This window comes from Oncorhynchus kisutch, unplaced genomic scaffold (assembly GCF_002021735.2).
Source record: "Oncorhynchus kisutch isolate 150728-3 unplaced genomic scaffold, Okis_V2 scaffold4059, whole genome shotgun sequence".
Taxonomy (NCBI): domain Eukaryota; kingdom Metazoa; phylum Chordata; class Actinopteri; order Salmoniformes; family Salmonidae; genus Oncorhynchus; species Oncorhynchus kisutch.
In genome coordinates, this window is record NW_022266004.1 from 50,685 (window position 1) to 65,098 (window position 14,414).

General features: G+C 44.5%; 11 non-coding genes across 11 annotated transcripts; all 11 read left to right on the forward strand.

Annotated features, from left to right (window-relative positions):
- Position 1: 1 nt before the first annotated feature.
- On the forward strand, positions 2-74 carry trnar-ccu (transfer RNA arginine (anticodon CCU)). The gene has a single exon. It is a non-coding gene; the product is annotated as a tRNA-Arg (tRNA).
- Positions 75-948: 874 nt separating this feature from the next.
- On the forward strand, positions 949-1,021 carry trnar-ccu (transfer RNA arginine (anticodon CCU)). Its single transcript has one exon. It is a non-coding gene; the product is annotated as a tRNA-Arg (tRNA).
- Positions 1,022-1,510: 489 nt separating this feature from the next.
- trnar-ccu (transfer RNA arginine (anticodon CCU)) lies at positions 1,511-1,583 on the forward strand. Its single transcript has one exon. It is a non-coding gene; the product is annotated as a tRNA-Arg (tRNA).
- A 489-nt stretch (positions 1,584-2,072) lies between these two features.
- Positions 2,073-2,145, forward strand: trnar-ccu (transfer RNA arginine (anticodon CCU)). The gene has a single exon. It is a non-coding gene; the product is annotated as a tRNA-Arg (tRNA).
- A 489-nt stretch (positions 2,146-2,634) lies between these two features.
- trnar-ccu (transfer RNA arginine (anticodon CCU)) lies at positions 2,635-2,707 on the forward strand. The gene has a single exon. It is a non-coding gene; the product is annotated as a tRNA-Arg (tRNA).
- A 1,044-nt stretch (positions 2,708-3,751) lies between these two features.
- trnar-ccu (transfer RNA arginine (anticodon CCU)) lies at positions 3,752-3,824 on the forward strand. Its single transcript has one exon. It is a non-coding gene; the product is annotated as a tRNA-Arg (tRNA).
- Positions 3,825-4,589: 765 nt separating this feature from the next.
- trnar-ccu (transfer RNA arginine (anticodon CCU)) lies at positions 4,590-4,662 on the forward strand. The gene has a single exon. It is a non-coding gene; the product is annotated as a tRNA-Arg (tRNA).
- A 1,043-nt stretch (positions 4,663-5,705) lies between these two features.
- On the forward strand, positions 5,706-5,778 carry trnar-ccu (transfer RNA arginine (anticodon CCU)). Its single transcript has one exon. It is a non-coding gene; the product is annotated as a tRNA-Arg (tRNA).
- Positions 5,779-6,267: 489 nt separating this feature from the next.
- On the forward strand, positions 6,268-6,340 carry trnar-ccu (transfer RNA arginine (anticodon CCU)). Its single transcript has one exon. It is a non-coding gene; the product is annotated as a tRNA-Arg (tRNA).
- A 2,441-nt stretch (positions 6,341-8,781) lies between these two features.
- On the forward strand, positions 8,782-8,854 carry trnar-ccu (transfer RNA arginine (anticodon CCU)). Its single transcript has one exon. It is a non-coding gene; the product is annotated as a tRNA-Arg (tRNA).
- A 2,441-nt stretch (positions 8,855-11,295) lies between these two features.
- trnar-ccu (transfer RNA arginine (anticodon CCU)) lies at positions 11,296-11,368 on the forward strand. Its single transcript has one exon. It is a non-coding gene; the product is annotated as a tRNA-Arg (tRNA).
- Positions 11,369-14,414: the final 3,046 nt, after the last annotated feature.

Here is a 14,414-nt window from a genome sequence, read left to right on the forward strand (position 1 = left end):
TGCCCCAGTGGCCTAATGGATAAGGCACTGGCCTCCTAAGCCAGGGATTGTGGGTTCAAGTCCCATCTGGGGTGGATGGAAGCAGAGTGGTGCAGCGGAAGCGTGCTGGGCCCATAACCCAGAGGTCGATGGATCGAAACCATCCTCTGCTAAACAGTTTCTTTTTAGATTTTAAGTGCGAACAAAAAAAACAAAAAAAATTGTCGTTTCATGGCATGTCTCATTGCCATTATACATTTGTTTTTACCTCTTCCAACAGTTTGTATAGGTCATACTGTTTACACAGTACCCCAGTGGCCTAAGACACTAAGAATTTGCGTCTCTCAGTGCTATCCAGTACACATTATTTTTACTGCTTCTATCAGTTCGTACTGTTTGCAGAAGGTAAACAGTGCCCCAGTGGCCTAAGACACTGGCCTCCTAAGCCATGGATTGTGAGTTCTAGTCTTTTCTGAAGTGGCTGAGAGCAGAGTGGCGCAGCGGAAGCGTGCTGGGCCCATAACCCAGAGGTCGATGGATCGAAACAATCCTTTGCTAAACAGTTTCTTTTTAGATTTTAAGTGCGAACAAAAAAAACAAAAAAAATTGTCGTTTCATGGCATGTCTCATTGCCATTATACATTTGTTTTTACCTCTTCCAACAGTTTGTATAGGTCATACTGTTTACACAGTACCCCAGTGGCCTAAGACACTGGCCTCCTAAGCCATGGATTGTGAGTTCTAGTCTTTTCTGAAGTGCCTGAGAGCAGAGTGGCACAGCGGAAGCGTGCTGGGCCCATAACCCAGAGGTCGATGGATCGAAACCATCCTCTGCTAACCAGATTTTTTTTTTATGAAACGCAAGCAGAAATTAGAAAGCTAAATTGAATTTGCGTCTCTCAGTGCTATCCAGTACACATTATTTTTACTGCTTCTATCAGTTCGTACTGTTTGCAGAAGGTAAACAGTTCCCCAGTGGCCTAATGGATAAGGCACTAGCCTCCTAAGCCAGGGATTGTGGGTTCAAGTCCCATCTGGGGTGGATGGAAGCAGAGTGGCGCAGCGGAAGCGTGCTGGGCCCATAACCCAGAGGTCGATGGATCGAAACAATCCTCTGCTAAACAGTTTCTTTTTAGATTTTAAGTGCGAACAAAAAAAACAAAAAAAATTGTCGTTTCATGGCATGTCTCATTGCCATTATACATTTGTTTTTACCTCTTCCAACAGTTTGTATAGGTCATACTGTTTACACAGTACCCCAGTGGCCTAAGACACTGGCCTCCTAAGCCATGGATTGTGAGTTCTAGTCTTTTCTGAAGTGGCTGAGAGCAGAGTGGCGCAGCGGAAGCGTGCTGGGCCCATAACCCAGAGGTCGATGGATCGAAACCATCCTCTGCTAACCAGATTTTTTTTTTATGAAACGCAAGCAGAAATTAGAAAGCTAAATTGAATTTGCGTCTCTCAGTGCTATCCAGTACACATTATTTTTACTGCTTCTATCAGTTCGTACTGTTTGCAGAAGGTAAACAGTGCCCCAGTGGCCTAATGGATAAGGCACTGGCCTCCTAAGCCAGGGATTGTGGGTTCAAGTCCCATCTGGGGTGGATGGAAGCAGAGTGGCGCAGCGGAAGCGTGCTGGGCCCATAACCCAGAGGTCGATGGATCGAAACCATCCTCTGCTAAACAGTTTCTTTTTAGATTTTAAGTGCGAACAAAAAAAACAAAAAAAATTGTCGTTTCATGGCATGTCTCATTGCCATTATACATTTGTTTTTACCTCTTCCAACAGTTTGTATAGGTCATACTGTTTACACAGTACCCCAGTGGCCTAAGACACTGGCCTCCTAAGCCATGGATTGTGAGTTCTAGTCTTTTCTGAAGTGGCTGAGAGCAGAGTGGCGCAGCGGAATCGTGCTGGGCCCATAACCCAGAGGTCGATGGATCGAAACCATCCTCTGCTAACCAGATTTTTTTTTTATGAAACGCAAGCAGAAATTAGAAAGCTAAATTGAATTTGCGTCTCTCAGTGCTATCCAGTACACATTATTTTTACTGCTTCTATCAGTTCGTACTGTTTGCAGAAGGTAAACAGTGCCCCAGTGGCCTAATGGATAAGGCACTGTCCTCCTAAGCCAGGGATTGTGGGTTCAAGTCCCATCTGGGGTGGATGGAAGCAGAGTGGCGCAGCGGAAGCGTGCTGGGCCCATAACCCAGAGGTCGATGGATCGAAACCATCCTCTGCTAAACAGTTTCTTTTTAGATTTTAAGTGCGAACAAAAAAAACAAAAAAAATTGTCGTTTCATGGCATGTCTCATTGCCATTATACATTTGTTTTTACCTCTTCCAACAGTTTGTATAGGTCATACTGTTTACACAGTACCCCAGTGGCCTAAGACACTGGCCTCCTAAGCCATGGATTGTGAGTTCTAGTCTTTTCTGAAGTGGCTGAGAGCAGAGTGGCGCAGCGGAATCGTGCTGGGCCCATAACCCAGAGGTCGATGGATCGAAACCATCCTCTGCTAACCAGATTTTTTTTTTATGAAACGCAAGCAGAAATTAGAAAGCTAAATTGAATTTGCGTCTCTCAGTGCTATCCAGTACACATTATTTTTACTGCTTCTATCAGTTCGTACTGTTTGCAGAAGGTAAACAGTGCCCCAGTGGCCTAATGGATAAGGCACTGTCCTCCTAAGCCAGGGATTGTGGGTTCAAGTCCCATCTGGGGTGGATGGAAGCAGAGTGGCGCAGCGGAAGCGTGCTGGGCCCATAACCCAGAGGTCGATGGATCGAAACCATCCTCTGCTAAACAGTTTCTTTTTAGATTTTAAGTGCGAACAAAAAAAACAAAAAAAATTGTCGTTTCATGGCATGTCTCATTGCCATTATACATTTGTTTTTACCTCTTCCAACAGTTTGTATAGGTCATACTGTTTACACAGTACCCCAGTGGCCTAAGACACTGGCCTCCTAAGCCATGGATTGTGAGTTCTAGTCTTTTCTGAAGTGGCTGAGAGCAGAGTGGCGCAGCGGAAGCGTGCTGGGCCCATAACCCAGAGGTCGATGGATCGAAACCATCCTCTGCTAACCAGATTTTTTTTTTATGAAACGCAAGCAGAAATTAGAAAGCTAAATTGAATTTGCGTCTCTCAGTGCTATCCAGTACACATTATTTTTACTGCTTCTATCAGTTCGTACTGTTTGCAGAAGGTAAACAGTGCCCCAGTGGCCTAAGACACTGGCCTCCTAAGCCATGGATTGTGAGTTCTAGTCTTTTCTGAAGTGGCTGAGAGCAGAGTGGCGCAGCGGAAGCGTGCTGGGCCCATAACCCAGAGGTCGATGGATCGAAACCATCCTCTGCTAAACAGTTTCTTTTTAGATTTTAAGTGCGAACAAAAAAAACAAAAAAAATTGTCGTTTCATGGCATGTCTCATTGCCATTATACATTTGTTTTTACCTCTTCCAACAGTTTGTATAGGTCATACTGTTTACACAGTACCCCAGTGGCCTAAGACACTGGCCTCCTAAGCCATGGATTGTGAGTTCTAGTCTTTTCTGAAGTGGCTGAGAGCAGAGTGGCACAGCGGAAGCGTGCTGGGCCCATAACCCAGAGGTCGATGGATCGAAACCATCCTCTGCTAACCAGATTTTTTTTTTATGAAACGCAAGCAGAAATTAGAAAGCTAAATTGAATTTGCGTCTCTCAGTGCTATCCAGTACACATTATTTTTACTGCTTCTATCAGTTCGTACTGTTTGCAGAAGGTAAACAGTGCCCCAGTGGCCTAATGGATAAGGCACTGGCCTCCTAAGCCAGGGATTGTGGGTTCAAGTCCCATCTGGGGTGGATGGAAGCAGAGTGGTGCAGCGGAAGCGTGCTGGGCCCATAACCCAGAGGTCGATGGATCGAAACCATCCTCTGCTAAACAGTTTCTTTTTAGATTTTAAGTGCGAACAAAAAAAACAAAAAAAATTGTCGTTTCATGGCATGTCTCATTGCCATTATACATTTGTTTTTACCTCTTCCAACAGTTTGTATAGGTCATACTGTTTACACAGTACCCCAGTGGCCTAAGACACTGGCCTCCTAAGCCATGGATTGTGAGTTCTAGTCTTTTCTGAAGTGGCTGAGAGCAGAGTGGCGCAGCGGAAGCGTGCTGGGCCCATAACCCAGAGGTCGATGGATCGAAACCATCCTCTGCTAACCAGATTTTTTTTTTATGAAACGCAAGCAGAAATTAGAAAGCTAAATTGAATTTGCGTCTCTCAGTGCTATCCAGTACACATTATTTTTACTGCTTCTATCAGTTCGTACTGTTTGCAGAAGGTAAACAGTGCCCCAGTGGCCTAAGACACTGGCCTCCTAAGCCATGGATTGTGAGTTCTAGTCTTTTCTGAAGTGGCTGAGAGCAGAGTGGCGCAGCGGAAGCGTGCTGGGCCCATAACCCAGAGGTCGATGGATCGAAACCATCCTCTGCTAACCAGATTTTTTTTTAATGAAACGCAAGCAGAAATTAGAAAGCTAAATTGAATTTGCGTCTCTCAGTGCTATCCAGTACACATTATTTTTACTGCTTCTATCAGTTCGTACTGTTTGCAGAAGGTAAACAGTGCCCCAGTGGCCTAATGGATAAGGCACTGGCCTCCTAAGCCAGGGATTGTGGGTTCAAGTCCCATCTGGGGTGGATGGAAGCAGAGTGGTGCAGCGGAAGCGTGCTGGGCCCATAACCCAGAGGTCGATGGATCGAAACCATCCTCTGCTAAACAGTTTCTTTTTAGATTTTAAGTGCGAACAAAAAAAACAAAAAAAATTGTCGTTTCATGGCATGTCTCATTGCCATTATACATTTGTTTTTACCTCTTCCAACAGTTTGTATAGGTCATACTGTTTACACAGTACCCCAGTGGCCTAAGACACTGGCCTCCTAAGCCATGGATTGTGAGTTCTAGTCTTTTCTGAAGTGGCTGAGAGCAGAGTGGCGCAGCGGAAGCGTGCTGGGCCCATAACCCAGAGGTCGATGGATCGAAACCATCCTCTGCTAACCAGATTTTTTTTTATGAAACGCAAGCAGAAATTAGAAAGCTAAATTGAATTTGCGTCTCTCAGTGCTATCCAGTACACATTATTTTTACTGCTTCTATCAGTTCGTACTGTTTGCAGAAGGTAAACAGTGCCCCAGTGGCCTAAGACACTGGCCTCCTAAGCCATGGATTGTGAGTTCTAGTCTTTTCTGAAGTGGCTGAGAGCAGAGTGGCGCAGCGGAAGCGTGCTGGGCCCATAACCCAGAGGTCGATGGATCGAAACCATCCTTTGCTAAACAGTTTCTTTTTAGATTTTAAGTGCGAACAAAAAAAACAAAAAAAATTGTCGTTTCATGGCATGTCTCATTGCCATTATACATTTGTTTTTACCTCTTCCAACAGTTTGTATAGGTCATACTGTTTACACAGTACCCCAGTGGCCTAAGACACTGGCCTCCTAAGCCATGGATTGTGAGTTCTAGTCTTTTCTGAAGTGCCTGAGAGCAGAGTGGCACAGCGGAAGCGTGCTGGGCCCATAACCCAGAGGTCGATGGATCGAAACCATCCTCTGCTAACCAGATTTTTTTTTTATGAAACGCAAGCAGAAATTAGAAAGCTAAATTGAATTTGCGTCTCTCAGTGCTATCCAGTACACATTATTTTTACTGCTTCTATCAGTTCGTACTGTTTGCAGAAGGTAAACAGTTCCCCAGTGGCCTAATGGATAAGGCACTAGCCTCCTAAGCCAGGGATTGTGGGTTCAAGTCCCATCTGGGGTGGATGGAAGCAGAGTGGCGCAGCGGAAGCGTGCTGGGCCCATAACCCAGAGGTCGATGGATCGAAACAATCCTCTGCTAAACAGTTTCTTTTTAGATTTTAAGTGCGAACAAAAAAAACAAAAAAAATTGTCGTTTCATGGCATGTCTCATTGCCATTATACATTTGTTTTTACCTCTTCCAACAGTTTGTATAGGTCATACTGTTTACACAGTACCCCAGTGGCCTAAGACACTGGCCTCCTAAGCCATGGATTGTGAGTTCTAGTCTTTTCTGAAGTGGCTGAGAGCAGAGTGGCGCAGCGGAAGCGTGCTGGGCCCATAACCCAGAGGTCGATGGATCGAAACCATCCTCTGCTAACCAGATTTTTTTTTTATGAAACGCAAGCAGAAATTAGAAAGCTAAATTGAATTTGCGTCTCTCAGTGCTATCCAGTACACATTATTTTTACTGCTTCTATCAGTTCGTACTGTTTGCAGAAGGTAAACAGTGCCCCAGTGGCCTAATGGATAAGGCACTGGCCTCCTAAGCCAGGGATTGTGGGTTCAAGTCCCATCTGGGGTGGATGGAAGCAGAGTGGCGCAGCGGAAGCGTGCTGGGCCCATAACCCAGAGGTCGATGGATCGAAACCAACCTCTGCTAAACAGTTTCTTTTTAGATTTTAAGTGCGAACAAAAAAAACTAAAAAAATTGTCGTTTCATGGCATGTCTCATTGCCATTATACATTTGTTTTTACCTCTTCCAACAGTTTGTATAGGTCATACTGTTTACACAGTACCCCAGTGGCCTAAGACACTGGCCTCCTAAGCCATGGATTGTGAGTTCTAGTCTTTTCTGAAGTGGCTGAGAGCAGAGTGGCGCAGCGGAAGCGTGCTGGGCCCATAACCCAGAGGTCGATGGATCGAAACCATCCTCTGCTAAACAGTTTCTTTTTAGATTTTAAGTGCGAACAAAAAAAACTAAAAAAATTGTCGTTTCATGGCATGTCTCATTGCCATTATACATTTGTTTTTACCTCTTCCAACAGTTTGTATAGGTCATACTGTTTACACAGTACCCCAGTGGCCTAAGACACTGGCCTCCTAAGCCATGGATTGTGAGTTCTAGTCTTTTCTGAAGTGGCTGAGAGCAGAGTGGCGCAGCGGAAGCGTGCTGGGCCCATAACCCAGAGGTCGATGGATCGAAACCATCCTCTGCTAAACAGTTTCTTTTTAGATTTTAAGTGCGAACAAAAAAAACAAAAAAAATTGTCGTTTCATGGCATGTCTCATTGCCATTATACATTTGTTTTTACCTCTTCCAACAGTTTGTATAGGTCATACTGTTTACACAGTACCCCAGTGGCCTAAGACACTGGCCTCCTAAGCCATGGATTGTGAGTTCTAGTCTTTTCTGAAGTGGCTGAGAGCAGAGTGGCGCAGCGGAAGCGTGCTGGGCCCATAACCCAGAGGTCGATGGATCGAAACCATCCTCTGCTAACCAGATTTTTTTTTTAATGAAACGCAAGCAGAAATTAGAAAGCTAAATTGCATTTGCGTCTCTCAGTGCTATCCAGTACACATTATTTTTACTGCTTCTATCAGTTCGTACTGTTTGCAGAAGGTAAACAGTGCCCCAGTGGCATTAGACACTGGCCTCCTAAGCCATGGATTGTGAGTTCTAGTCTTTTCTGAAGTGGCTGAGAGCAGAGTGGCGCAGCGGAAGCGTGCTGGGCCCATAACCCAGAGGTCGATGGATCGAAACCATCCTCTGCTAAACAGTTTCTTTTTAGATTTTAGGTGCGAACAAATAAAAACAAAAAAAATTGTCGTTTCATGGCATGTCTCATTGCCATTATACATTTGTTTTTACCTCTTCCAATAGTTTGTATAGGTCATACTGTTTACACAGTACCCCAGTGGCCTAAGACACTGGCCTCCTAAGCCATGGATTGTGAGTTCTAGTCTTTTCTGAAGTGGCTGAGAGCAGAGTGGCGCAGCGGAAGCGTGCTGGGCCCATAACCCAGAGGTCGATGGATCGAAACCATCCTCTGCTAAACAGTTTCTTTTTAGATTTTAAGTGCGAACAAAAAAAACAAAAAAAATTGTCGTTTCATGGCATGTCTCATTGCCATTATACATTTGTTTTTACCTCTTCCAACAGTTTGTATAGGTCATACTGTTTACACAGTACCCCAGTGGCCTAAGACACTGGCCTCCTAAGCCATGGATTGTGAGTTCTAGTCTTTTCTGAAGTGGCTGAGAGCAGAGTGGCGCAGCGGAAGCGTGCTGGGCCCATAACCCAGAGGTCGATGGATCGAAACCATCCTCTGCTAACCAGATTTTTTTTTTAATGAAACGCAAGCAGAAATTAGAAAGCTAAATTGCATTTGCGTCTCTCAGTGCTATCCAGTACACATTATTTTTACTGCTTCTATCAGTTCGTACTGTTTGCAGAAGGTAAACAGTGCCCCAGTGGCATTAGACACTGGCCTCCTAAGCCATGGATTGTGAGTTCTAGTCTTTTCTGAAGTGGCTGAGAGCAGAGTGGCGCAGCGGAAGCGTGCTGGGCCCATAACCCAGAGGTCGATGGATCGAAACCATCCTCTGCTAAACAGTTTCTTTTTAGATTTTAGGTGCGAACAAATAAAAACAAAAAAAATTGTCGTTTCATGGCATGTCTCATTGCCATTATACATTTGTTTTTACCTCTTCCAATAGTTTGTATAGGTCATACTGTTTACACAGTACCCCAGTGGCCTAAGACACTGGCCTCCTAAGCCATGGATTGTGAGTTCTAGTCTTTTCTGAAGTGGCTGAGAGCAGAGTGGCGCAGCGGAAGCGTGCTGGGCCCATAACCCAGAGGTCGATGGATCGAAACCATCCTCTGCTAACCAGATTTTTTTTTTAATGAAACGCAAGCAGAAATTAGAAAGCTAAATTTCATTTGCGTCTCTCAGTGCTATCCAGTACACATTGTTTTTACTGCTTCTATCAGTTCGTACTGTTTGCAGAAGGTAAACAGTGCCCCAGTGGCCTAATGGATAAGGCACTGGCCTCCTAAGCCAGGGATTGTGGGTTCAAGTCCCATCTGGGGTGGATGGAAGCAGAGTGGCGCAGCGGAAGCGTGCTGGGCCCATAACCCAGAGGTCGATGGATCGAAACCAACCTCTGCTAAACAGTTTCTTTTTAGATTTTAAGTGCGAACAAAAAAAACTAAAAAAATTGTCGTTTCATGGCATGTCTCATTGCCATTATACATTTGTTTTTACCTCTTCCAACAGTTTGTATAGGTCATACTGTTTACACAGTACCCCAGTGGCCTAAGACACTGGCCTCCTAAGCCATGGATTGTGAGTTCTAGTCTTTTCTGAAGTGGCTGAGAGCAGAGTGGCGCAGCGGAAGCGTGCTGGGCCCATAACCCAGAGGTCGATGGATCGAAACCATCCTCTGCTAAACAGTTTCTTTTTAGATTTTAAGTGCGAACAAAAAAAACTAAAAAAATTGTCGTTTCATGGCATGTCTCATTGCCATTATACATTTGTTTTTACCTCTTCCAACAGTTTGTATAGGTCATACTGTTTACACAGTACCCCAGTGGCCTAAGACACTGGCCTCCTAAGCCATGGATTGTGAGTTCTAGTCTTTTCTGAAGTGGCTGAGAGCAGAGTGGCGCAGCGGAAGCGTGCTGGGCCCATAACCCAGAGGTCGATGGATCGAAACCATCCTCTGCTAAACAGTTTCTTTTTAGATTTTAAGTGCGAACAAAAAAAACAAAAAAAATTGTCGTTTCATGGCATGTCTCATTGCCATTATACATTTGTTTTTACCTCTTCCAACAGTTTGTATAGGTCATACTGTTTACACAGTACCCCAGTGGCCTAAGACACTGGCCTCCTAAGCCATGGATTGTGAGTTCTAGTCTTTTCTGAAGTGGCTGAGAGCAGAGTGGCGCAGCGGAAGCGTGCTGGGCCCATAACCCAGAGGTCGATGGATCGAAACCATCCTCTGCTAACCAGATTTTTTTTTTAATGAAACGCAAGCAGAAATTAGAAAGCTAAATTGCATTTGCGTCTCTCAGTGCTATCCAGTACACATTATTTTTACTGCTTCTATCAGTTCGTACTGTTTGCAGAAGGTAAACAGTGCCCCAGTGGCATTAGACACTGGCCTCCTAAGCCATGGATTGTGAGTTCTAGTCTTTTCTGAAGTGGCTGAGAGCAGAGTGGCGCAGCGGAAGCGTGCTGGGCCCATAACCCAGAGGTCGATGGATCGAAACCATCCTCTGCTAAACAGTTTCTTTTTAGATTTTAGGTGCGAACAAATAAAAACAAAAAAAATTGTCGTTTCATGGCATGTCTCATTGCCATTATACATTTGTTTTTACCTCTTCCAATAGTTTGTATAGGTCATACTGTTTACACAGTACCCCAGTGGCCTAAGACACTGGCCTCCTAAGCCATGGATTGTGAGTTCTAGTCTTTTCTGAAGTGGCTGAGAGCAGAGTGGCGCAGCGGAAGCGTGCTGGGCCCATAACCCAGAGGTCGATGGATCGAAACCATCCTCTGCTAAACAGTTTCTTTTTAGATTTTAAGTGCGAACAAAAAAAACTAAAAAAATTGTCGTTTCATGGCATGTCTCATTGCCATTATACATTTGTTTTTACCTCTTCCAACAGTTTGTATAGGTCATACTGTTTACACAGTACCCCAGTGGCCTAAGACACTGGCCTCCTAAGCCATGGATTGTGAGTTCTAGTCTTTTCTGAAGTGGCTGAGAGCAGAGTGGCGCAGCGGAAGCGTGCTGGGCCCATAACCCAGAGGTCGATGGATCGAAACCATCCTCTGCTAACCAGATTTTTTTTTTAATGAAACGCAAGCAGAAATTAGAAAGCTAAATTGCATTTGCGTCTCTCAGTGCTATCCAGTACACATTATTTTTACTGCTTCTATCAGTTCGTACTGTTTGCAGAAGGTAAACAGTGCCCCAGTGGCATTAGACACTGGCCTCCTAAGCCATGGATTGTGAGTTCTAGTCTTTTCTGAAGTGGCTGAGAGCAGAGTGGCGCAGCGGAAGCGTGCTGGGCCCATAACCCAGAGGTCGATGGATCGAAACCATCCTCTGCTAAACAGTTTCTTTTTAGATTTTAGGTGCGAACAAATAAAAACAAAAAAAATTGTCGTTTCATGGCATGTCTCATTGCCATTATACATTTGTTTTTACCTCTTCCAATAGTTTGTATAGGTCATACTGTTTACACAGTACCCCAGTGGCCTAAGACACTGGCCTCCTAAGCCATGGATTGTGAGTTCTAGTCTTTTCTGAAGTGGCTGAGAGCAGAGTGGCGCAGCGGAAGCGTGCTGGGCCCATAACCCAGAGGTCGATGGATCGAAACCATCCTCTGCTAACCAGATTTTTTTTTTAATGAAACGCAAGCAGAAATTAGAAAGCTAAATTTCATTTGCGTCTCTCAGTGCTATCCAGTACACATTGTTTTTACTGCTTCTATCAGTTCGTACTGTTTGCAGAAGGTAAACAGTGCCCCAGTGGCCTAATGGATAAGGCACTGGCCTCCTAAGCCAGGGATTGTGGGTTCAAGTCCCATCTGGGGTGGATGGAAGCAGAGTGGCGCAGCGGAAGCGTGCTGGGCCCATAACCCAGAGGTCGATGGATCGAAACCAACCTCTGCTAAACAGTTTCTTTTTAGATTTTAAGTGCGAACAAAAAAAACTAAAAAAATTGTCGTTTCATGGCATGTCTCATTGCCATTATACATTTGTTTTTACCTCTTCCAACAGTTTGTATAGGTCATACTGTTTACACAGTACCCCAGTGGCCTAAGACACTGGCCTCCTAAGCCATGGATTGTGAGTTCTAGTCTTTTCTGAAGTGGCTGAGAGCAGAGTGGCGCAGCGGAAGCGTGCTGGGCCCATAACCCAGAGGTCGATGGATCGAAACCATCCTCTGCTAAACAGTTTCTTTTTAGATTTTAAGTGCGAACAAAAAAAACTAAAAAAATTGTCGTTTCATGGCATGTCTCATTGCCATTATACATTTGTTTTTACCTCTTCCAACAGTTTGTATAGGTCATACTGTTTACACAGTACCCCAGTGGCCTAAGACACTGGCCTCCTAAGCCATGGATTGTGAGTTCTAGTCTTTTCTGAAGTGGCTGAGAGCAGAGTGGCGCAGCGGAAGCGTGCTGGGCCCATAACCCAGAGGTCGATGGATCGAAACCATCCTCTGCTAAACAGTTTCTTTTTAGATTTTAAGTGCGAACAAAAAAAACAAAAAAAATTGTCGTTTCATGGCATGTCTCATTGCCATTATACATTTGTTTTTACCTCTTCCAACAGTTTGTATAGGTCATACTGTTTACACAGTACCCCAGTGGCCTAAGACACTGGCCTCCTAAGCCATGGATTGTGAGTTCTAGTCTTTTCTGAAGTGGCTGAGAGCAGAGTGGCGCAGCGGAAGCGTGCTGGGCCCATAACCCAGAGGTCGATGGATCGAAACCATCCTCTTCTAACCAGATTTTTTTTTTAATGAAACGCAAGCAGAAATTAGAAAGCTAAATTGCATTTGCGTCTCTCAGTGCTATCCAGTACACATTATTTTTACTGCTTCTATCAGTTCGTACTGTTTGCAGAAGGTAAACAGTGCCCCAGTGGCATTAGACACTGGCCTCCTAAGCCATGGATTGTGAGTTCTAGTCTTTTCTGAAGTGGCTGAGAGCAGAGTGGCGCAGCGGAAGCGTGCTGGGCCCATAACCCAGAGGTCGATGGATCGAAACCATCCTCTGCTAAACAGTTTCTTTTTAGATTTTAAGTGCGAACAAAAAAAACTAAAAAAATTGTCGTTTCATGGCATGTCTCATTGCCATTATACATTTGTTTTTACCTCTTCCAACAGTTTGTATAGGTCATACTGTTTACACAGTACCCCAGTGGCCTAAGACACTGGCCTCCTAAGCCATGGATTGTGAGTTCTAGTCTTTTCTGAAGTGGCTGAGAGCAGAGTGGCGCAGCGGAAGCGTGCTGGGCCCATAACCCAGAGGTCGATGGATCGAAACCATCCTCTGCTAAACAGTTTCTTTTTAGATTTTAAGTGCGAACAAAAAAAACTAAAAAAATTGTCGTTTCATGGCATGTCTCATTGCCATTATACATTTGTTTTTACCTCTTCCAACAGTTTGTATAGGTCATACTGTTTACACAGTACCCCAGTGGCCTAAGACACTGGCCTCCTAAGCCATGGATTGTGAGTTCTAGTCTTTTCTGAAGTGGCTGAGAGCAGAGTGGCGCAGCGGAAGCGTGCTGGGCCCATAACCCAGAGGTCGATGGATCGAAACCATCCTCTGCTAAACAGTTTCTTTTTAGATTTTAAGTGCGAACAAAAAAAACAAAAAAAATTGTCGTTTCATGGCATGTCTCATTGCCATTATACATTTGTTTTTACCTCTTCCAACAGTTTGTATAGGTCATACTGTTTACACAGTACCCCAGTGGCCTAAGACACTGGCCTCCTAAGCCATGGATTGTGAGTTCTAGTCTTTTCTGAAGTGGCTGAGAGCAGAGTGGCGCAGCGGAAGCGTGCTGGGCCCATAACCCAGAGGTCGATGGATCGAAACCATCCTCTGCTAACCAGATTTTTTTTTTAATGAAACGCAAGCAGAAATTAGAAAGCTAAATTGCATTTGCGTCTCTCAGTGCTATCCAGTACACATTATTTTTACTGCTTCTATCAGTTCGTACTGTTTGCAGAAGGTAAACAGTGCCCCAGTGGCATTAGACACTGGCCTCCTAAGCCATGGATTGTGAGTTCTAGTCTTTTCTGAAGTGGCTGAGAGCAGAGTGGCGCAGCGGAAGCGTGCTGGGCCCATAACCCAGAGGTCGATGGATCGAAACCATCCTCTGCTAAACAGTTTCTTTTTAGATTTTAAGTGCGAACAAAAAAAACTAAAAAAATTGTCGTTTCATGGCATGTCTCATTGCCATTATACATTTGTTTTTACCTCTTCCAACAGTTTGTATAGGTCATACTGTTTACACAGTACCCCAGTGGCCTAAGACACTGGCCTCCTAAGCCATGGATTGTGAGTTCTAGTCTTTTCTGAAGTGGCTGAGAGCAGAGTGGCGCAGCGGAAGCGTGCTGGGCCCATAACCCAGAGGTCGATGGATCGAAACCATCCTCTGCTAAACAGTTTCTTTTTAGATTTTAAGTGCGAACAAAAAAAACTAAAAAAATTGTCGTTTCATGGCATGTCTCATTGCCATTATACATTTGTTTTTACCTCTTCCAACAGTTTGTATAGGTCATACTGTTTACACAGTACCCCAGTGGCCTAAGACACTGGCCTCCTAAGCCATGGATTGTGAGTTCTAGTCTTTTCTGAAGTGGCTGAGAGCAGAGTGGCGCAGCGGAAGCGTGCTGGGCCCATAACCCAGAGGTCGATGGATCGAAACCATCCTCTGCTAAACAGTTTCTTTTTAGATTTTAAGTGCGAACAAAAAAAACAAAAAAAATTGTCGTTTCATGGCATGTCTCATTGCCATTATACATTTGTTTTTACCTCTTCCAACAGTTTGTATAGGTCATACTGTTTACACAGTACCCCAGTGGCCTAAGACACTGGCCTCCTAAGCCATGGATTGTGAGT